Source organism: Felis catus, chromosome B3 (assembly GCF_018350175.1).
Source record: "Felis catus isolate Fca126 chromosome B3, F.catus_Fca126_mat1.0, whole genome shotgun sequence".
Taxonomy (NCBI): Eukaryota; Metazoa; Chordata; class Mammalia; order Carnivora; family Felidae; genus Felis; species Felis catus.
The window spans coordinates 14964371-14988546 of NC_058373.1; the positions used below are offsets into that span (position 1 = coordinate 14964371).

The following is a 24176-nucleotide window of genomic DNA, read 5'->3' on the forward strand; positions in this document are numbered from 1 at the left end:
TTCCGATTTTTAAAATTTAGACAAACACTGGTTAATTGATCTAGTAACTGGGGGGGGGGGGGGAGATGGCATGACATCTTTTTGTTTAATTAACAAAGTATTTGGGGGCACCTGGGTGGCTCAGTCAGTTGAGAGGCTGACTTCGGCTCAGGTCATGATCTCACAGTTCGTGAGTTCGAGCCCCTCTTCGGCTGGCTGCCCGCTTCGGATCCTCTGTTTCCCTGTCCTCTCTATCTCTCTCTCTCTCTCTAAAAAATAAATTTAAAAAAAAAAATTTAAGAAAATATTTTGATGCTGCTACTTCATAAACATTTAATAAAAATCTAATATCGTGCTAAGAACCACGTGCCAGGCATTGGGAAAGCAAAAATGAATACCCATTTCCTCCCATCAAGTAACTAACAGTCTTGGGGCATGTGGGTGGCTCAGTTGGTTAAGCATCTGACTCGATCTGGGCTCAGGTCATGATCTCCATCTGTGAGTTCGAGTCCTGTGCTGACAGCTTGGGATTTTGTCTCTCCCTCCCTCTGCCACTTCCCTGCTCACTCTCTCCCTTTCTCTCTCAAAATAAATTTAAAAACTTAAAGAAGAGAGAGAGAGAGAGAGAGAGAGAGAGAGAGAACTGATAGCCTAGCACTTAGTATAAGAAGTATGAGGGACTTCATGTTCAAAAAATTTAGAAGAAATGCAACCTAACATTGGGATTCAATCTATTACATTTTTTTATAGTAAGTTTCTCCTTTGCTATTCTTCAGGTCAGTTAGTTTGTCCTTTGGCTCAGCTTTGAAGCTCCATTTTAATTTGAGAGCTAGTCCCGTGAATACTAAAATTCAGGTAGGATATATTCCCCGCAAGGGAAAATTCGGATAACACCTTGACGGTGTTCTTCCCTCTGTCAAATCAACTTTACAGGTTTCTTAATTCTGTGCTATTAATTGGACTCTCACGCAATTTCAATCTAGCTCTTAATCTCCACTATTCTGTGATGCTGTGGGCTTGATGAGAGCTGACCAGCAAAATGCTTTACGCATTAATCCCTCTGCAAAATCACCTTAATAAATTTTTTAACTTCTTCTTTTTTTTTTTTTTGGAATTATAGAAGTCCCACGAGACGCAAATGAAAGGGTTTGGGTCCAGCCGTTAGAATTTTCAGCTTAGCACTTGAAAAATGATGAGCCTAATTGCTTCACAGAAGAAAATCAGATCAAAGTTAAGATTCTTTCTTTTTAAACTTCATAATTATTTCTCAGACACCTCCTTGAAATGCCTTAAAAATACTTCCATTGAAATGTATATGGGCTTCTTCCCTGTTCTTTTCAAATATGCTCAGTCGTGACTTTGCTGGGTCGCCTTCCACTGCCCCTCTTTGATGGAACTGCCTGAAAGGAAAGTTCTCAAACATCACCACCACTGGCTGGGTATAGAGACAGACAAAACAGGTGGTTCGCTGTGCTAACAACTAGGCATCGCAAGGTTCGCTGTGCTAACAACTAGGCATCGCACCGTTTTAAACACAGCATTTGATACATTCTGTAGCTCAGAAGCAGGCAATTACAGGAGACCTCATTTCCTTCTTTGCATAAAATTTCAGCCAACGCTTAGCACACAGATCTCCTTTCTGTCCCGTCCTTCCCAGCCCAGCCCTGTAGCAAACCCGCGTCCTGCTTCCCAGGAGCATTAAATCACAGCTAATACACTTCAACTGCTCTGGGCACTGGCTGTTGGGGGAACATCTGAACCTTCTCGTTTGCTTTACATAGCAGCCAATTCTTGCAAGGTTAGAAGCTACCTTGGTGATTCTTCTCCAACCCCTTTATTGGACAAACGAAAGGGGAAAGACCCAAGGAGAGAAAGTGACTTGCCCAGGCTCCCACAGCAGGTCCCTGTGACTTTCCTTCCGGTGCTGTTCCCACGTCCACTCCCAGCCGTTGTGCCAGACCAAGAAACGGTTCTCAAAACTGGGATTTTACACAGGCATTGCCATGAAAATGAATTCATTGATGGGCCCCTATTTTGTGCCAAGTGCTGCGTTCATCTCCAGAGACTCGATAAACCATGCAAAGCATTCTAATACTGATTCGATCACCCGCTAATGATGCCTCCTCACTGAGCTCATGCACAGAGCTCCTACTGACTGCACGTTGCATACGGGGTGAAAGCTGGGAGGAACCTTAGAACTTTCATCCTGACTTCTTGTTTTATAGGGGAGGAAACTGTGACCCTGAGAGGCCTTAGAGTCAGTTCATGTCCCAGGCAGGTGGAGGGCCTGGATGGTGTCAGAGGCAGGGCTAGAACCCACGATGCCGATCACTAAAGTCACATTCACTTTGCTTCAGGACATTCATCTCATTCATACATTCAACCTAACATGGGGGCTCAACCTATCACATTTATCCTAAACATCGTCTTTGTTACCTGTGCCTATGCTGTGCCCTGAAGCTCCATTTTAATTTGAGGACTCCTCTATGAGTACTAAAGACCATGTAGGATATTCCCACTACAATCCCCACCAGCGGGGTGCCGGGAGGCACAGTCAGGTAAGCAAGCATTGGCCTGTTCATCTTGGCTCAGGGCATGATCTCACAGTTCCTGAGTTCAAGCCCCACCTCGGGCTCGGAACTGATTGTGCATTGCCTGCTTGAGATTCTGTCTCTCCTTCTCTCTGCCCCTCCCTGGCTTGTTCTCTCTCTCTCAAAATAAATACACAGACTGAAAAAAAACTGGGAGCACTTGGGTGGCGCAGTCGGTTAAGCATCTGACTCTTGGTTTTGGCTCAGGTCATGATCTTACAGTTCGTGAGTTCGAGCCCCATGTGGAGCCTGCTTGGGATTCTCTCTCTCTCTCTCTCTCTCTCTCTACCTCTGTCTCTGTCCCTCCTCTACTTGTTCACTCTCTCTCTCTCAAAATAAATAAATAAACTTTTAAAAAATATATTTTTATTATAAATAAATATATTTTTTAAATTATAAATAAATAAATAAATAAATAAATAAATAAATAAATAAAATCCCACCAGCAATTGGACAGTGGTCCCTGGGACCCAGAGTTTAGCTAAAACGTGTGCAGTAGAGCTATAGTGACTTCTACGGTATGCATGAGAACGGCATACACCCATTCCTCTAATCCCTTCTAGATAAATCCAAAGGACTGGTGTGATGAGCCAGATCAACAGAAACACTAAGGGTAATGTTTGCACCGGCACCAAACTAATGGAATTGTTAGCGTTACCATAGACCTATTTAAAATAGTCACGGCAGTTTATATATATTTCCAATAATCTTGTAAATCAACAGTGTTCAATAATCTTAGCTGACGCTATAAATGCTATCCGGACCCATTAAAGAAGAAATAAGTTAGAACTTCTATCTTTTTTTTTTTTTTTTTTTTTATGTGGTCTTCCAGGAAGCTGCCTCTGGACATAACTACAGAAAATTAACACAATAAGTAAAGCATTATAGAAGAGCTATTAACTGATTACGCTAATAAAAACCAAATGGGGGCCTTAATTCTGCCCCTCTGGGAGAGAAGGACAGATAAAATAAACAACAGAAAAAGAACACGGAGTAAAGGATAATTGACTTTAAACAATAATAATACAGAAACCTCCCACCAAGCAACCAAAAAAAAAAAAAATCCAGATTGCTACCTTCACTTTGGGAAACATCGAAGAGAAACTTCATTCCGCCTTGTGAAGACCTCAGTTTGATACTGATCAGGGTGCTTTCCAGGCTAACAAATTGGAAAAATTAAGGCGGGCTAACAAGGACGTTCTTAAATGCCAGGCACCTGGCCACGACGACTATTTTGCCCTCATATCGAAATGAGGAGCCCTTCCTGTCCCGCTCAGAGGCAGTCAAAATCTAAACACTCAGGGCTCATGCTCGATCAGGCTGGGACGGCAGGTGGGGTCCAGTGATGTCTGGCCTCCATGGAAAGGGCCAACCCAGGCAGAGGAGAAGAGGAAGGCAGGGACTGGAAACCCCCGAGAACCCACCCCGTGCACAGCACTGCCTGTCGGCTAAACCCTGAAATCCTCGAGCGTGCTTGCAATTAACTCTGTGTAGCAAAGGCCTTTTCTTTCCATTTTGTTAGCTATAACATGGCCTGTGCCCTGCCTTCAAACCTGCCCAGGATCTTGCACTTTGTCTCCGTAAGTGCCTGGTAGGTAGCAAGTGTCCAGATGCCTTACACGCGTTGTCTGTCGTCCTAACGTTTTACCGGTAATGACCCCCAAGTTAGAATCGCAGAAATGCGGTCTCGGAGTAATAGGGAGACCATGCGTTCAGCTTCCCAAGGCTGTCGGGCCCGACCCTCTCCAAAGCGCTCAACCCTTCTCTCGCCACATAGGCGACCCCAACTATGAGTAACCGTCGCTCTCACTCTTCTTCCCAGTCTCCCCCGTGGAACCAACCCTCCTCGCACGGGCAGCTGCGAAATCCCAGGTCATTGTTACTTTTCAACGGCAAAAAAAAGTCAGCAAACGCAAATGAAACGGTTCCTACGTGAGAAAACAGTGGAGCGTTTTCTCAAAATGCAACCATTAAAAAAAAAAAAAAAAAACAATCTTCCACAAGACGCTAACTTTGAAGGTGGCGGAAAATAGCCTGGTCGTTTCATATGCTGTGCTAAGCAAAACGGTAACCGTTCAGGTTTGTCATGAGTGTGGTGGTCTGAGAATTGATCTCCCCCAGAGGAATGTGGGTTTTTAGAAAAGAAGTTTCAGGAGGTAAGTGATGAGGTTGTCTGTATAGAGATAGAAAGTCTTTGCGTCCGAAAAGGGTAAGACTTGTTCAGTGCTGGGCAGGGAGGGATGGGAGTCATCCAAGGGGACCAGTGAACAGAAGGTTGACGAGGGGGATTGCCATTTGAAGCCAAAAGCACTTTCCAAAAGCCAGAGTTCTTCAAAACTTCCATGTATTCAAGCCATCACATTTAATAGTCAAATATCGGAGGCATTTCAAATAAAGAATGTTTTTTTTTTAATTTTTTTTCAACGTTTATTTATTTTTGGGGACAGAGAGAGACAGAGCATGAACGGGGGAGGGGCAGAGAGAGAGGGAGACACAGAATCAGAAACAGGCTCCAGGCTCCGAGCCATCAGCCCAGAGCCTGACGCGGGGCTCGAACTCATGGACCGCGAGATTGTGACCTGGCTGAAGTCGGACACTTAACCGACTGCGCCACCCAGGCGCCCCAATAAAGAATGTTTTTAAATAATCTGAAAGTTCTAATCATTTGCAATACGACAGGAAAAGATGAAGAAGTGACATAATTTGTTGGAAGAGAGCAAAATTAGCTCTATTTGCAGATAATAGTTAGCTACATGCTTCAAAAGAATCGATTAGCGGGGGCACCTGGGTGGCTCAGTCGGTTGAGCGGCTGACTTCGGCTCAGGTCATGATCTCGTGGTTCGTGAGTCCGAGCCCCGCGTCGGGGTCTGTGCTGATAGCTCAGAGCCTGGAGCCTGCTTTGGGTTCTGTGTCCCCCTCTCTGTCCGCCCCACCCCCGCTTGTGCTCTGTCTCTCTCCATCTTTCAACAATGAATAAACATTAAATTTTTTTTTTAAAGAATCAATTGGCAAACTCTCTAAATAAAAAACAGAAAAGTGGTTGGGGCACCTGGGTGGCGCAGTCGGTTAAGCAAACGACTTCAGTTCAGGTCATGATGTCACAGTTTGTGGGTTCAAGCCCCACATCGGACTTGGCACTGATTGTGCAGAGCCTGCTTCGGATTCGGTGTCTCCCTCTCTCTGCCCTCCCCTGCTCTCTCTCTGTCTCTCAAAAAAAAAAAATTTAAGCAGTGAAGTGGCAAATAGCAAAAAAAAATATGTAAGTAACTTTCCTCTGCAGTGGTGAAATTTAATAGAGAAATTGTATTCATAACAACAATGAATAAACTTGAGACTATAGTGAGAAGTTACACATGGAAGCTACAACTTGGCAGGAATCTGGAGGAAAAGATAAATGGTAGATGAGAAAACTCAGAATTAAAGACTTCAAGTCCCCACACATTAATGCATAACTTGCACTCACATTTTGAACTGGATGAGTTCGTGCAGAATAACAAAGAGGGGGGCATAACCCAGAAATTAATTGTAAGGATGACAAATTTGTATTACTGGACATGAAAGCATATTCTTTTTTTAATGTTTATTTATTTTTGAGAGAGAGAGACAGTGTGCGAGCAGAGGAGGGGCAGAGAGAGAGGGAGACACAGAATGGGAAGCAGGGTCCAGGCTCCGAGCTGTCAGCACAGAGCCCGACAGGGGGCTCGAACCGTGAAATCATGACCCAAGACGAAGTGGGATGCTTAACTGACTGAGCCACCCAGGCGTCTCTATGAAATATTCTTAAATTGCAATAAGGAAAAGGGAGAGTTTTGGCCGAAGTAGTGGAGGCATACAGATAATGCAATAAAATTTAAAAAATACAGAAAAAGACCCAATAGCATTCAAGATTTAGATCAGTAAGCAAATGAGGTTTCAGTACCTAGATTCTTACCACACAGACCAAAATAAATTCCAACAACGGAGAGATTTAAACACTTTTTTAAAAAAATAAAAAGAGCCACAAAAATACCAGTAGAAAATGTAGATTAATATCTCTCTGACCTTGGGATGTGCAAGGTCTTTCTGAACATAAAAGCAGAGGAAGGAAGAACAAAGAAAAATATTTATGTACTTGGATTTATAAACGCACACCTTAAGAATCCACTAACAATTAAAAATCAAATGATAAAATGGATAAACTGTTTGCAGTGCCTGATCGTGAAAGAGTTAATAAGCCATGCGAAGAAGGTTTCCAATTTAACAGAAACTCAATTTCATCAATTTTTAAATACGTAAATGTGGAAATGACAGACAAATCACATACACACAAAACAAGCCAAGCAGCCAAGAAACATGAAGAAAGTTAGCATCACAAATAATCAAAGAAATACAAACCATAATAGGATTCTAAATTTCTTATCTTAGTTTGGGGAGACTTAATGATGGTTGGTGAATTCTGCATTCTCGTTCACTGCAGGTGGGAATATAAATTGGCATAAATACTTTGGGCTCTGCAAATCTTAGTCCAAAAAAAAAAAAAAAAAAGGCTTTGACCCAGGAATTTTGCCTACAGTCATTTCTAAAGGAAATGGAGATGTATACAAAGATTTTATAAAGGCAAAAAGTGATAAACAACATGAATATCTAACGGGAGGTCAACTGAGTTACGATACCTACAAATAAGGAAACAGGACGCCAACCTAAAAGTCATGTTTTACAATGGTTTTAACCACATGAGCCAATACTTACTATGACTTGTCCGATGGGAAAGCCGGATGACAAACTAACGGATGATAGCAAGGAGTCAATCTTGCTGTTCAAGCATACACATGCATGCACGTAAAAAAAAGTAGAGGAAGAAGATTAGAAAAGTATGGGGGCACCTGGGTGGCTCAGATGGTTGAGTTCCGGTCTTAATCGGCTGGGGTCACGATCTCAAGATTCGTGAGCTCGATCGAGCCAGAACATCAGTGTGAAGCCTGCCTCAGGTCCCCTGTCCGCCGCCCCCCCCCCCCGACCTTCCCCAGGTCTCAAAATTAAAAATAAAACCAAAAAAAAAAAAAATGCTAAAAGAAAAAAAAAAAAAACATACCAAAGCGTTGGCAATGATTTTACTCAAGCGATGGGTCCATAGGTCATTTTCATTTTGCCTCTACCTGTGTTTCCATAATTTCCAAATGTTCTACAATGGACTTGCATTATTTTCGCAATGGAGGCGGTAACATTTTTTTCGTGTGTGTGTTTTCCAGTCTAGTCGGCCGGAATCGCGGAAGCCTCGGGTCAAGATGCTGCAGGAGAATAAAGCGGGACCTGGTCTGCAGCCTGCTCAAGCGTGTGAGTCCTGTGGCTTCACCTTATTCTGACTTGCGTGTTTGTTTGTTTGTGGTGGATCCTTTTAAATCTGTTCGCAGAGGGCGTGCAATTTCTGACACTGTTTTATTTGCTCCTCCCGCGAGTGACAGAGCAGAGTGTCCCAACAATACTCCATGTATTTCGCGTCAGGGGCCTGTGGGTCAGCAAGGTTATTAATAAACATAGCCTCTCGTTCTAATTTAGCTCCCTTCTCTCCTTCGTGTCTCTCCTCCTGCCCTGCTTTTCCCTGCGCTGGTCTGTCTGACCCTCTTCCCTTTCTCCCTGATAGAAACGATTCTGCCTTCCTTTTCGCTCAACCTCTGGCGCTTTTCCCAAAAGCGCTTTGCTGATGCTCTTGTTGGTCCTGTTAAGTTTTCACGGGGAATTTAATTTTTGCGGAAATGCGTAGTGTCCTAAATCGATTCCAGACGGGCCGATGCGATACCACGATCCGCCACGCCTCGCTGAGTGCAAGATTGAGACAAAATGTGGACGAGCCACGAGGGCCACCTTGTTTTGCGAAACTGAAGTCTATTCAACAAGATTCCCGGACACAAAATTAGCTAGACGCGAGAGGCCGCCACGGTCAGCCCTTCATAAAAGGAAATGAAGTTGAAAGGCACAAGGCAGCTTTGAATTTTATTATTTTTCTATTGTCTTTTTAAAATTGTTTTTTAAATATTTATTCTTGAAAGAGAGATCGAGCACAGGCAGGGCAGTGGGGGAGGTGGGCGGGTAGGGGCAGAGAGAGAGGGACACACAGAACCCCAAGCAGGCTTCAGGCTCCGAGCCGTCAGCACAGAGCCCGACGCCGGGCTTGAACCCACGAACCATGGGATCATGACCTGAGCCGAAGTCGGACGCATAACCAACTGAGCCGCCCAGGCGCCCCTGTTACCTTTGATGAGACAAAGAGCATTTACAGAGTTGATCGTGTATATTTGGAGTGTGTGTATCAATTTTATTTTCTGTTTAGACCATAATGTACTACCTAAACTTATATTTATTTTTATTTTTGCTGTTTTATTTTTGCTGATGTTATTACACAGGTAGGAGGGGCTGCAGGGTCGTCTTGACTTACCGAATTTTGGCCACGCGCCCTACAAATCCTCTGGTCTTTGTACAAATCCTGTTCCAATTTTTTTCACTGTCAACATTTCTTAGCTACAACTTCAAACCACAGAAGATTACTCTGTGAACTGAAAAGAGTCAGTTCCTGCACACACACACACACACACACACACACGAACACGCGCACACGCGCGTGTGCAAACGTCTTTCCACATGTATTGAACTTCAATGGTTACTTTATTCTAATAAACGCAATATCGCATCTCCTGCCAGAGACCTCAGGAAGTCACATGTACCAACGGGGAGTTTGCTTAACAATGACAAAGCAACAGTTTTATATGGGAAAATACGTAAAAAGAAATGCATGGTTCTGTGTTGAATTATTCATACTTTTCAAATTAACCTATTGCACTTCTTCCTGTTCGAGAACACAGTAGTTTTTTAATATGACCTAGACTACCTTTTCTCGAATAAGTGAAAGTCTTTTACAGTGATGCGATTTTTTTTTTCAACGTTTATTTATTTTTGGGACAGAGAGAGACAGAGCATGAACGGGGGAGGGGCAGAGAGAGAGGGAGACACAGAATCGGAAACAGGCTCCAGGCTCCGAGCCATCAGCCCAGAGCCCGACGCGGGGCTCGAACTCACGGACCGCGAGATCGTGACCTGGCTGAAGTCGGACACTTAACCGACTGCGCCACCCAGGCGCCCCTGATGCGATTTTTTAACACATGATTAATTCCACTCCCAACGAGGGTCCTCATCTTGAAGAAATGAGAACCAAAAAATGAAGAAATGACAGGGAAGCGAAATTTATTCCGGAGAAAGATAGTTTTCTACGTCCAAATTCATTATCAGGAAGCATAGCACTTTTATAGCGTTAGTAGGATTGCGCCCGACTTTTGGTCTTTCCCAAACTAAGGAAGAAAATCTCTGGGCCCTTTGAATGAATCACGCATTCAACGTTCAACTTCTTAAAATGGTCTCCCCTAACCACTGCACATTGATAGAGAGGCAAGGCTCCTATACTCAGCTAAAATAGCCACTGGAAGTAGTCATTAATCGCGCCTGACTGAATGTCTAGTTCGGTCCCTTTTTATTTTTTCCTTTTCCTTTTAAATAGATCATTCTCATCTGCCCTCTAACAACCATCAAAGGAGGAGCATAGCTTTAAATGTGTCCCATTACATATATGGCCATTTGTCATTCGTGGAATTCTATTTACGTTATTTTCTTTAAAGGCAGTATTTTTCTTAATATACATAGGCTTACGTGAGCATTAAATTATTATTAGACCGTGGTGGGGAAAAAGAGGAAAAAAGAGGAGGAGGAAGAGGAGGAGTTGACCGAGTGCTACTTTGTACCGTACAGTATGACAGCTGCAACCATTCATTCGGTGGAACTTTTATGTTGTGCTGAGTGCTTCAGCATAACCTTTTCTGGTATTGTCTACACAACACCACAATGAAGAAGATATGGGTCACCTCAGGAGGCAGATGAGAAGACTGGGGTTTAGAGAGGTCAAGCAACATACCCCAGACGCACGCTCAGGGCGACACGGAGCAGGGACTCGAGCCGAGGCTCTCCTCGCCAAACTCCAGCCTTTTCAATGATTGGGGGTAGCCGACTTCATCGTCGACAGTGGCAGGTGCTCAGGGTAGAAATGAAATCCTGGAGTTTACCGCATTCTGGGCTTGAGGTCAGTGACACATGATGGTTTCTAAGGGGTGATGTGGGCACGTCTAGAAGAGCAAGAAAGAGGTCCCCGAGAATCACCATAGATACCATGGTGGACAGAATCATGAAAGGGCTAACACGGTAATTCTCATGGGAGCGTGACAACACGTCTGTTCCTATATCAGAACACCCATGACCGGGGCGCCTGGGTGGCTCAGTCGGTTACATGTCCGACTTCGGCTCAGGTCATGATCTCGCCGTCCGTGAGTTCGAGCCCCGCGTCGGACTCTGTGCTGACAGCTCCGAGCCTGGAGCCTGTTTCAGATTCTGTGTCTCCCTCTCTCTCTGACCCTCCCCCGTTCGTGCTGTGTCTCTCTCTGTCTCAAAAATAAATAAACGTTAAAAAAAAAAAAAAAAGAACACCCATGACCCTGTGGGACTCGAGTGGACGAACCGGTAAATTTCAAAACCTGGGCATCTTTGTGCCCTTGCTTTAGGTATTTTAAGTACTCTGTATTAAAGAGGGTCATTGGTTCCAAGATGTTCCTTTACGTTTTGATAAATAAATGTTCTGAGGACCGCCTATGGGGAATTCTTCCCTCACATAATAAGGTTGGATGCAAACGTCTGCCCTGTAGCAGATCTTTTGTGCATTTTTTTTTTCAGGTTTTGTTTTGCTTCGAAGTCTTTTCTTTTGTTTTTTTTCTTGTTGTTGTTGTTGTTGTTGTGTGTTTTTGTTTTTTTATGCCCACTCTGCGTTAGCTTCCTCCAACTCCCAGCCTGGGCTCGGCAGGCCGTAGGACGAGGAGAGGGTGGTGAGTGTCGGGCTACAGTTCTGAATGCTCCGGGGCTAAGATTTCTTATGAAAACCGGCAGCTTTTTTGTTCTTCCTCGGCCTTTTCTCATACACGGCCAGGTCTCTCTCTGTGTAGCCGTGCCCGCCGTGGCTGCGGCTGTCCCGGGCTAAATTTTATGCCGCTGACAAGTGCCATTGAAGTGCCTCGGTGGCACAGAGTCAGTGGGAGTTGTGTGTATGTAAGCACAGGCCGACTTTGGCCCGCTGAGTGTAATAGCATATCTGCCTTGGGAGATTATGGGGATGATATGGGCGAGGCGTAATGGAGAGGGCAGTCTGTGTACAAATTTCAAATGACTTGCTACACCCCTCCAGGATGGTTGCTGTCAAAAGTATTAGCACTTTAGACACACAACAACTGCGTATCATATTACCGGTGGCCCCTGCTCCCACAGAGTGGCTCCTCCCACGTCTCCCAGAAGGTAATTGCTTGGGGGGTACCTATTGAACACATACAAAGGAGAAAACCCTGGCGAATTTTATGCTTTGAGCTCCACTGTAGTCATATAGAAGGAGGAAAACACTGACCCTGTTTAAATTAGCATGGATGGAAGTTCAAAGGGAATTACGGGGCGGGGGGGGGGGGGAGGGAGAAGGTGTCTCCGAACGATTTCAATTCGCCATCCAAGTAGGACCTGATGTCCTATACCGAAGCTGAACCCAGGGGAGCGTTCTGTCGCTGTGCCCCTACACCAAGACCTACCCTGACGTTGGTTGGCACTTTCGTTTCGGTGTTAGTGGAGAGGTAGGGGACTGCAGAAACTTCCAGGCCATGGATGATGTCTAAAAACATTTCATTTATTTTAGCATGGAGTTCTGAATGAGTCTGCCCATTGCTGGGGACTCTGCAAAAGTTGAAACCACGTGCGGATCTGACCGAGGGACGCTAGCATTCTTTGCTTGAGCTCCTTCCTGCGCTAAAAATAGACAGTGTCTCCTCGCAGCTTGGTACAAGCAAATTAAGCAGAGCCTTTCTTTTTTTTTTTTTTTTTTTTTTCCTGAGTTGAGACCGGGGACTGGACCTAAGCGTGTATGTGACTTTTCTGGCCTTCCATGCTAAATGGAGGCATAACAGATTAACACCAATAAAGACAACAGTGACATGGATGATCCTTCACGGAACAATTAGCAGCAAAATCACCACCGTGATGATGGTCTGAGGTTGAATGTGCTTATCCAACCTGTTTCCCGCGTCAAGATCTTTCTTATAGTAACACTGAAAATCTGTTAGCGTTAGAGGCCATCGCGTTGATTATATTCCCTGCTTGCATCAGTGTCTAAAACGCTGCGGCACCTCTGTTGTCCATTTACCCAATACATTAGCCCCAAATATATTCCAGGCACAGTACAAGTCTCTGGAGATACAGCTATACGTGGTCCCCGTCCTTAGGGATCTTGTCTTGATTTACGTTCTTTACACGATAAATAGTGCATGTTAGGTGCCTTTCGCTTTACCATCGGTGATAGTTACATTATCATCTCCATTTACAGATGAGGAAACTGAGGCACAGACAGGTTAAAGCCACACGCCCCAGGTCACACATCTGGTATATCAGGAGACTCAGGATTTAAACCCAGGCAAATCTACTTCCAGAGACCCTACCATTAATCACTGCTTATGAGCCTATGGAAGAAATAAACCTGTAACTCTCTTCAATATAATTACTAGTGGCATCAGAGATCCTAGTAACTCCAGAAACCCAGGATTCTGCAATATTTACATCAATAACTGGGCAACACTTCGTAAAAGAGGAGCACTTTGGCTGGCTCGTTTGGTAGAGCATGCGACTCTAAATCTTGGGGTTGTGAGCTCAAGCCCCACGTTGGGGGTGGAGCTAACTCAAAAAAAAAATAAAAGTGGGAGTCAATTTGTAAAGGAACAAAAGATGAGAGAGACAGACTCTATAAGCTACCAAAAAGCCAAGTCAAAATGCAATTTAATGGGGATAAACATGAGACGTTCTTAAATGCAATAAATCCCCTGTACAAGCCCTAGATGGCTGAGATCTGACTCCTGGGATGGGGGCTCCTCCCTGGCTCACGGCTCTGTGTAAAGCCAGTCACAGGACCTAGTGGACAGCGCTGGTGGCGAGATGTCTAAGTATTTTATTTGTTTCTGGACACTTAAGAGAATCTGGCAAACCAAAGCCAACCGAAGAAGACCAAACCTCCGAGTCCGGGTCATACGTGGGAGCCAGAGAATTTCGCCAATAAAACAAAAGCGGTGGGGAACCTGGGTGACTCAGTCTGTGAATCACCCAACTCTGGATTTTGGCCCCGGTTATGATCTCACGGTCATGGGATTGAGCCCCACATCAGCCTCCTTGCTGAGCATGGAGACTGCTCGAAATTCTGTCTCCCTCACTCTCTGCCCCTCTCCTTCACTCACATGCTCTCTCTCTCTGTCAAAATACATAAATAAACATTTTTTTTCTCAGTGGTGGTTTTGAGATGGTGGGGAAAGGGCAAGTTGTCTTCAAGTGTTTGAGGGTCTGTCATATGATAGAGGAGCTAGGTCAAGTTGTATAGCTTCTGAAGACAGAATCCAACCCAGTAGAAAGATACTCCAGAGACATGAATTTTTGCTTCCATAGAAGGAACAAAAATTTCTAAAAACAAAGCTCCCAACAGCGGTAGCCTTGGAGAGAGTCAACCCTGCCCCTCCCATCTCCTAGGTGGCTGGCCTTGACCAGTCTGGCAGCCTTCGCCCAGACCATCACACCTTTATGTCAGCCTGACCATCTGCCCATCTCCAGACCTCTGGCTTCGGCGAAAAGTTGGACCGGTGTCCTCCAAGCTTCCTTCAAAGGAAAAGACGCCATGACTTCTTGATTCCATTACAAAGCCTTGAATTCCAGAACATTTTTTTTTAAACCAGTTACCCCTGCTTTATAGATGAAGAAATATCGCAGGACTGAGTAACCAATGGAATCAGGGACAGATAAAATCTCCCCTTTCATACCTAGATTCCTGCTCACACTTGAATAACTATTTCTACACAACCAACCTTAGCATTGTTCCGGAGCAACTTAGCCCTAACCTTATTCTAGAAAATTGGTCTGGTCCCCCGTGGCCACTAGATCATTTAGCTGAGAGCTTACTATCATTTCTCAGTTAATTTGTGAGTTAATTGTAAGTGTCAGGGGGCTCTGACACTGCAGAAAGTGGTAAATTATTGAGATAAACCAGGGTCAGGAAAATCCCTGTTGTTTGTTGATCAGTTTTTATCAGAAAAATATGGTTGACACGGGAGGGGACTGGAAGGGCACCAAATATGAGTTGCCTCGGAAGACAGCCTCCCCTAAGTGGACACTTGATTCTTGAGTGAGAAAAATGCTCTGGACACCAAGATTCCCGTAACACTCCACGACCACCACGTCAGTCACGTTTTCATCTAAATAACTATCCAACCTATAGGACTTTCTTTTTTAATGCTGGCTTGAAATTTTTTGTAATGTTTATTTATTTTTGAGAGAGAGACAGAGGGCAAGCAGGGGAGAGGCCGAGAGAGAGGGAGACACAGAATCCGAAGCAGGCTCCAGGCTCCGAGCTGTCAGCACAGAGCCCGACGCGGGGCTCGAACCCACGAACGGAGGGATCATGACCTGAGCTGACCTTGGACGCTTAACCCACTGAGCCACCCAGGTGCTCCCCCTCCCTATAGAACTTTGAAAAGAAGAGCTCAGTCCCTGCCTGGGACATTTCCAATGGTCGAAATGTGGTACTGAGAGCGGTTAGATCATAAATCCCTGAGCACACACGCATTACGGCTATCGGTAAAATAACAGCTTGTCTTTTCCACACCACTGCGTTTGGCAGGCCTGTGCCCCCCATTTCTCCTCCTTGCCGTTTGACCTTTGTGGTTCCCTTCCCCCGGCAAGGTCAAGCCCTTAACATCAGGATTACGTTCAAAGAAGGACGAAAATTTTCAAAAAACTTCTGGAATCATCGATCGGGTTTGCGCAAAGTGGGAACCGGCCCTCCTTTGGAAAGGGAGCAAACTGAGCCTCAAGCCCAAATGATTCAAATCCCTACCAGCTTCTGAGTTGGGGACCACACGGTGCCTCTTGGTTGCCCACCATGGCTTGGCCACTATCTATGTCTGACTATTCTCAGCAGGGCAGGCTCATGGTATAATTTCACAATCTATCATTTGTTACTGATTAATCTTCAGTACGTTGGCAAATGGGGCTAAACTGGAGCGCTGTGGGAATCGGGCAAAGGACGTCAGAGAGCTTTTGTATTTTTTAACTTCCTCTGCGAAAATGATTTTGGAGGAGTAGCAACTTGAAAAACCATATCCTGACACATCATACCCGGTCAGACCCTTGTCTGGATAAGAGGTTCCAGTGATAAAAGAATCCACACTCTCACTGCAGGGATGTACGTGTTAAATGTCTTACCTAGAAGACAATACTCCGTTCCCCATCCACTTTACAGCCAACAGCAACAAGGCTTTTCTTTAATTTTATTTTAATGTTTATTTCTTTTTTTGGGGGGGGGGAGGCGTGAGCAGGGGAGGGGGAGAGGGAGACGGAGACACAGAATCCGAAGCAAGATCCAGATTCTGAGCCATCAGCACAGAGCCCGAGGCGGGGCTCAAACCCACGAACCGTGAGATCATGACCTGAGCCGAAGTCAGCCGCTTAACCGACTGAGCGCCCCCCCCCAGGCGCCCCTCAACAAGCCTCTTCTCTCTGCTTTTTCCTACGCTGAGACACACGGGTCAAAAGAGAAGTCAAGTGAGGCCAAAATTGCTATAATTTTCAATCTCCAGTCTGTGGGCCAGAATCAACGGGGTCTTGGCTACAAAACGTAAACAGAGCATTGTCGCCTCTTAATCTGGGTAATTGGTCCCACATGCTGTTGCCACTTTTCAGATCCGATGCTCTCCATACTTTTTTACAGAACCTGGAACTTTTCTCCTTTGGCAGGGAAAAGTTTGGAGCGTGAGCTGTCTTTTCATCAGCGCTCACACTCCTATAAACAGCCAGGTGATTCCATCCGGGGGCCTGTAAACACAGGAGGCTTGGGCCTGCTTCGAGAGTTCCACTCCGTTTTCAAATGTCCATTCATCTATCACTTGCTCCCACACCCGAGCCGACTTCGGTGTGTTTACTTAACATGCGCAAGCTCCTGCAAGAGCTGAGCAGACAGGGCCACCTCTCAGAGGATGCCAGCCAGAATTCAGGAGCCGGCCCATGTCTCACTCTGGCATAATGTGTTCTTATCGGGACGTTCCTTGCGGGTAATGCACCGTAATGAATTTGGCCGAAAACCAGTGGTTTTATGACATCATTTTCTGGGCAAAGCCCTAGGAAGGCTGTGTGAGAGAAGCCAGTGGGGTGTTCTGAGAGGAGACCGGGCTTTGGAACACTCAGGGGGACTGCAGGCTGTGTGAGCCCAGGCAGGCAACAGAACTTCTCTGAGCCTCGGTTTTCAGATCTATAAAGTGGGTGATAAATAGCTCGCAAACCCATCACAAGAATGAAATGAGAAGGTGAATATAAAAGTTATGGAGGCCTGCCACCTATTACGATGATACAAAGCAATTGTGGGGTTGGTTTTTTTTTTTTTTTAAGTTTTTAAAATTTATTTTGAGAGACACAGAGACGGTGCAAGTGGGGCAGGGGAAGAGAGAGAGGGAGAATCCCAAGCAGGCTTTGGGGCAGCTCAGAGCCCGACACGGGGCTTGAACTCACCAAAGCGCAAGATCATGACCTGAGCCCACATCAAGAGTGAGACGATTGGGGCGCCTGGGTGGCGCATTCGGTTAAGCGTCTGACTTCAGCCAGGTCACGATCTCATGGTCCGTGAGTCCGACCCCGCGTCGGGCTCTGGGCTGATGGCTCGGAGCCTGGAGCCTGTTTCCGATTCTGTGTCTCCCTCTCTCTCTGCCCCTCCCCCGTTCATGCTCTGTCTCTCTCTGTCCCAAAAATAAATAAAAAACGTTGAAAAAAAAATTAAAAAAAAAAAAAAGAGTGAGACGATTAACCCACTGAGCTACCCAGGCACGGTTTTTAAGCCGTACTGTTTTAGCCTATCTTTAAGCCTCAACAGCACAAGGCAGGGAAGAAAATCAGTCTTTCCTGTGAAATCTCTTGCTCGGGCTTCAGTATTCCAAGAAAACAGAGCTTGCATTATGGACCCGGCAAGACATTGACACAAATCTGAATTCCCTTAATTTGCTTTCCTCTCAGACTTGCTGTTTTACCGATTTCCAATCTCCTTCATGACATTTTTAGGCCCTTCCTTTCTCCTGTAAATGTGTCTAGAGTCCTGTTGAGTTCTACATTGACTGATGCTTCTCCAAGTTTTACTTATTTGGTTTTTTTGTTTGTTTGTTTTCATCTTTCCTCCCCAATCTCTCACTGGGTCGTTCTTGTACTTTTTCTAAATTCCATTCCATTTATCTCTTCCACCTTAGCATTAAGGTATTCTACATAGGTAGCATTCCAAGTGCAAGCTCAGCAAAGGCTTATGGGAGATTTGGGATGTCAACTCCCTTCCCACTTCTGGGATAAGGTTAGACAAGAGCGAGCTTTCTCTCCTTTGGCTTTTCCCATTAAATTTACTATCGTTCTCAACAGTTTAAGAACAGGAAAATGGGGCACCTGGCTGATTCAGTCGGTTGAGCGTCCAACTCTTGATTTCAGCTCCGGTCATGATCTCACGGGTTCGTAAGTTCGAGCCCCGCATCAGACTCTGCACTGACAGCGTGGAGCCTTCTTGGGATTCTCTCTCTCTCCCTCTCTCTCTGACCCTCCCTTACTTGCCCTTGCTCCTTCTCACTCTCTCCCTCAGAATAAATATAAGCATTTAAAATTTTTAAAAATAAAAATAAAAACAGAAAGATCTCTCTCTCTCTCATTCCTAGTCTGTGGCGGTCTGTTTTCCAAACAACACCGTAATTGTATTTCCCCTGTGGGGTCAGGAGGTGCTGAAGCGCAGAGATCCCAGGACCAGACGTCCTGGGGTTCAAATCCCCTTTCGGAACAGTGTAACCTTGGGCGAGTTATGTAACTTCCCCGTGCCTGCTCTTTCTTATCAACAAAATGGAGATGATAGTGTTTGTCCGGTACTGTGATGGCAAACCATGTTGGATCACCCTACATAAAGTGCTTCCACCGGTGCCTGATTATAGCAAGCACTCAAGAAATGTTGGTGAACGATATTCCATCTGGATCCTCCTTTTCATTTTTTTTTCAACGTTTTTTTTTTTTTATTTATTTTTGGGACAGAGAGAGACAGAGCATGAACGGGGGAGGGGCAGAGAGAGAGGGAGACACAGAACCGGAAACAGGCTCCAGGCTCCGAGCCATCAGCCCAGAGCCCGACGCGGGGCTCGAACCCACGGACCGCGAGATCGTGACCCGGCTGAAGTCGGACGCTTAACCGACTGCGCCACCCAGGCGCCCCTGGATCCTCCTTTTCAAACAATCCTATGTATATTTCCCTGTCAGTCCTTCCTCTGTCTCTCATACGTGGTCTTCTTTCCACACACATTGAAAGTTTGCTTCAAATGCTATTCTTCCCCACTTCTGAAATTTACAGGAAATGTGAAGAAAAAAAAAGAGAGAGAGAGAGAGAGAGAGAGAGAGACAAACAGCAATGTCAAAACCATCTTCTGGTTCTCTTCCCCAGTGCATCATCTGTTCATCATTAGCTAAAGTGGGATGAAAGTTTCACTGTGAACCCACAACAGAACCCCAGTGTACCTAAAGTTAGTGAGTCTGGGTCAGGTTCAGGAAAACCTGGTTTGAATTTTAGGTGAACCTCCTTTCTACTCTCAAATGCCAGCAGAGGATTTATAGTTTCAGGTGGATAGCAAATGAAATTTGGTAAGTTCATCCGGGTTTTACTTAGGGTTTGTCATTTGAATGAACTCAAATTTCATGCAGCCTTAATCCTTATATTTATGGGTTTTCTGCCATATTCACCCCAGTTGATAAAAAAAAATTTTTTTAATACAAATTGAGGCATGCTGTATGGTATTTGAGCAAACTGCAATATTATCGAAGGCATGCATTTCTTTGTCTTGATAATACAAAATTATAAGGAAAATATATTTGGGGTAACATGTGCTTGAAGGAGTCGAGCTATTTGGGCAAGTATTTCTCTTTATAACATACTGTGTTTGTTGGCCATGAGATCCCAACCTGACCAGATGATAATTAACAAAATTATCTATTTCTGTGGACACTTAAAGATCTGCATCATCCTTTATCACTGGCTCCGTTAAACTGTGACTTTAAAATCAAATTTGTACAATTTAAGCTTTCTCCATTTTTGCATTTCATCCCCCAGAAGTCAGAAGCCCAGACTTTAAACTAGCCAATTTCCTCAAATTATATGCTAGAGGTTTGAGGAGATTTAAGGATAGATCTTTTATGTCAAAATGATAGGTTCACAGTTTGTGACTGATGATCTTGTACATATAAATGATATATGCCCATTAGATAAAGGGGCCTTCTGGGATGAGAAGATTGGGCAAGAGTGAGCTTAGAGAAATTTCTAAATCCTACCTTTACGGCAACATACTTCCACTTTCCCTTTTATTATAAGCCAAAATAATCTTAAATAACTTACATATGGAGATTAATATATCAATGAGCCCTAAAAAGATTATTTGCCTCAAAGCAACCGTTAAGTGGAAGGAAGCATTGTAGTTACATTACTTTGAATATCTATTTCTTCATTTAACTAAATAAAGTTATTCTGGGATTAAATGTTTTTAATTTTTTTTTTCCCGAAGAAATGTGCACTGGATAAAATTGCCCCAAATACTGCAAATACCTTTTCATAAACTGACCACATTTTAAAAATCAAAATCTAAAAACACAAAATGTCATGGTTTTCTTCTTCTTCCCCTTCTTTTCCTTCTTCTTCTTCTTCTTCTTCTTCTTCTTCTTCTTCTAATCTGTAGTCCCCAAATGACCGCTCATAAAAATAAACTTTACAACATCTTCGAGAATCCCAAAGAACCCCGGTCAAGATTTTTTTGGCTAGAATAGAAAGCAGTTTTGATATTCAGAAATTTGGCCTTGCTTAGTCAATCCCCAAAAGGGAAAAAAATCAGCTAATCTTAGAAAGATGGTAAATTTAAGTATTTCTCTAATCCAAGTTAGTCCTCAATCATGTTTTGAAGTATGATCGGACAATCAGTACTGGGAAAAGTCATAGAAAGCTTCAAAAATAACTCAAGATAGAAAAATTAAGCATTTCTTTACGAGGCTTTTCTGTTTCTAAATTCGAGGATGAATAGTATCTTATTGGAAAATAGCAAAGTTTGTGCTGGCATGCCCCCTCCATGGTAACAACGACAACAAAAAAAGATCCACTAACGTATTCTGTTACTGGATCGTTTAAAGCCGCATTAAACATCAGATTTGGGTTGGTCGACTATTCCAGGTGTCACACCGGACAGCAAAACCAGCTAAACATGGACCCATCTACACGCAGGCTCTGACACACAATAAACAACTCGGCAGGCACGCACCCTCGCACACGCATGCGCACACACAAACATACACACGCGAAACCTGACCAGGCTCTGCTCCGAGTCCCTGATAAGTCTGGCCCTGGAAAGAATTTTAATCTACATGGTTTGAAAATAGGGGCCTTTTAAATATGCTGCAAACAATTTGTGATGGTCATGTCTAAAATGCTGCCCCATTATCCTTTTCCATTTGGAATGAATGAGGCTAATTAATTTCAGGCCATACTTGATGAGGTCAGCACCATACGAGGGGTGCGTGCTAGACATTGCTAATCTCTTTCAGCTGAGAGTGATGAATTAAAGATGAAGCATGCCTTTGCAGGCCTAATTTAGAATGTATATCAAAAAACCTACAGCAAATAATACTATACCCTACAACAAAGGAAAACTTGTTCTCTCAGGCTCCCTGAGTTGTGTTGATTTTAAAGACATTTTCAGCCTTCTTTGGAATCCCAGCTGGGGATGGGTGAACCATATCAAGAAAATCAAGCCATCTCTCACACATGGCCATGTGGACAAAAAGTGGGATTAAAGGAAAGAAAGAAAGAAAACAAAAACAAAATACAACAATCAGGGTTTGATCCCTTGTGTATTAAAATTCCACCTACACATTAGGCTCCCCCCCCCCACCCCAGAGCTACCGGACTGACAAAGATCCCAAATTAGCAATACCTGTATTCAAGCGGTGACCACCCAGTTCTGCTGGGACATTTCAAAGCAACATGCTAAATGAGGCGGCCTGTTGTTTTTAAAGCAGATATCTTAATGAGGCTTATTAGGTTTTTCCATGTCTCTATTTTGAAAGCCAATAGAGATTGACCAGGTAGATAATGTGATACCTTTTATTAAGCCAAGAAAGAAATTATAATACAGATGCCTCCGGGCCAAAGTGTTCTTATGAAAGTTAATGCTAAGCCAACTTCCGAGTTGTGAAAAAGGGAGCTACTCACTGATCCCAACTGGAAAGAGAAGGAATTAGTCATGATTTCTCAAAGATGACTACCACAAGTCCCTAGGGGTGGCAAGGAAGGTGACAGAGCCCAGACACGAGAGAATACACCTCGCAAAAAATATTTCAGCAAATCTAGCCAGAGCAATCCTGACAGATTATCCTAATGAGTCTGAATTTCCAACTGGGGGCCGCCAAGAGCTCCTCACTCGGTATCCCGGTAGCTTTCATTAGGACAAAGCTGCTTCGAATTAGGTCCAATCTACATGCTGAATCAATCTTTCATCCTTTTGATTGCTTCTGAAAATATTTATATTTCTTAATAATGCACATTTTGTCTTGCAACTTCTGATGAAACCCAGACGGGGGTTCCCAAAGCAGGCGATGTATGTGGAAGGGTGATTTGGGACAGGAAAAGGAAGATAAAAAAACACAGGTTTTTCCCATTGGGAAACCATTAGAGAATATAAATCTAGCAAGTTTGGTTATGTATACATCAGAGGAGGCTTGTAATAAATACAGATTGGAATATTACAGTGACCTAATGGAGATTACAGCATATTCTGTTACTGTGTGATTCTTCATAGCAGCTGCGACTGTTTGGCTGGTTAACTTAGTAGATTTTATGAAAAGTTATTGTGGAAGAGATTTAGGAAGAGCTCACATTACAACCAGTAATAACGCACATAACGTATCATGTCAAAAAATGGAGTCACAGAAGGGCGCCTGGGTGGCTCAGTCGGTTAAGCATCCAACTCCTGATCTAGGCTCAGGTCGTGATCTCAAGATGGTGAGATCGAGCCCCGTGTCGTTCTCTGCGCCGGGGTGGAGACTGCTTCAGATTTTTCTCTCTCCCTCTGCCCCTCTCCCCTGCTCGCATGCACTTGATTGTGCTCTCTCTCTCAAAAAGAAAAAAAAAAAAAAAATAGAGTAACAGTCATAATGGAGCCATGGCCAGATGATCTAGTCTGTTTCTGTGGAGGCATCTGGGTGGTCCAACTTCGGCTCAGGTCATGATCTCACGGTCTGTGGGTTCGAGCCCTGCATTGGGCTCTGTGCTAACAGCTCAGAGCCTGGAGCCTTCTTCAGATCCTGTGTCTCCCTCTCTCTCTCTCTGCCCCTCCCCCACTTGTGCGCGCGCTCGCTTGCTCTCTCTCTCTCTCTAAAAAGTAAACATTAAAAAAATTAAAAATGGGGGCGCCTGGGTGGCGCAGTCGGTTAAGCGTCCGACTTCAGCCAGGTCACGATCTCGCGGTCCGTGAGTTCGAGCCCCGCGTCGGGCTCTGGGCTGATGGCTCAGAGCCTGGAGCCTGTTTCCAGTTCTGTGTCTCCCTCTCTCTCTGCCCCTCCCCCGTTCATGCTCTGTCTCTCTCTGTCCCAAAAATAAATAAACGTTGAAAAAAAAAATTTTTTAAAAATAAAAATAAAAAAATAAAACAAAAAAAAAAAAAAGAAAAAAAAATTAAAAATGAAGTATGTTTTTGTGGAATGAGGAGCAGAGAATTGGGAAGATGGTTTTTTTTTGGGGGGGGGCACTGGGAGTGGATTCCTGGTTTAGGGGGCTGAGAGAAAAGGGGCTTACTTTCACCTTGTCACCAATCAGCTGGGTGACCTCATGTAAGTCACCTAACGGCTCTGGACCTCGGGTTTTTCCTCTTCTCTCTGGGAAAGTTTTTCTTGCCAGTGTTCAATTGCCTGGTTTCCTAAAGAACCACCATTGGGGGCGCCTGGGTGGCGCAGTCGGTTAAGCGTCCGACTTCAGCCAGGTCACGATCTCGCGGTCCGTGAGTTCGAGCCCCGCGTCGGGCTCTGGGCTGATGGCTCAGAGCCTGGAGCCTGTTTCCGATTCTGTGTCTCCCTCTCTCTCTGCCCCTCCCCCGTTCATGCTCTGTCTCTCTCTGTCCCAAAAATAAATAAACGTTGAAAAAAAAAAATTTAAAGAACCACCATTGTCTTAAATATTCAGCGCTCTCTGCAAGCGGAGAGAACGAAAGCAGAGACCTCATCCAAAGCCAAGTGTCTCCAGTTGGAGAGATGTTAGTGACACCTTCTCAAAGTGCCCTACACATTACTCGTCCCCCTCACCCCCTCAGACCACGGCCGCTGCCCCGGGTCCTCATTTCTTTCCTCTCAGACACCACGACAGAAGAAAGCACCCAAAACCGACGTGTGTAGTTTCATTTACTCCAACCCTCCCATTTCAGAGATGAGGAAAATAAAAAC

At 44.5% G+C, this 24176-nt stretch overlaps 2 long non-coding RNA genes across 28 annotated transcripts in view; one reads left to right on the forward strand and one right to left on the reverse strand.

Annotated features, from left to right (window-relative positions):
• Window positions 1-8104, forward strand: part of LOC111560786 — a 38825-nt gene extending 30721 nt beyond the window's left edge. Inside the window, exon 2 of the long non-coding RNA XR_002742818.2 lies at window positions 7799-8104. This is a non-coding gene — a long non-coding RNA (uncharacterized LOC111560786). The remainder of the gene's footprint in view (window positions 1-7798) is intronic.
• The window catches only part of LOC102902604, a 122411-nt gene that overhangs the window by 81559 nt on the left and 16676 nt on the right, over window positions 1-24176 (reverse strand). The window contains exon 2 of one of the 27 annotated variants that reach the window (XR_006598916.1): window positions 7642-8055. The exons of the other annotated variants lie outside the window; for them this stretch is intronic. This is a non-coding gene — a long non-coding RNA (uncharacterized LOC102902604). The remainder of the gene's footprint in view (window positions 1-7641; window positions 8056-24176) is intronic. 27 annotated transcript variants of the gene reach the window in all.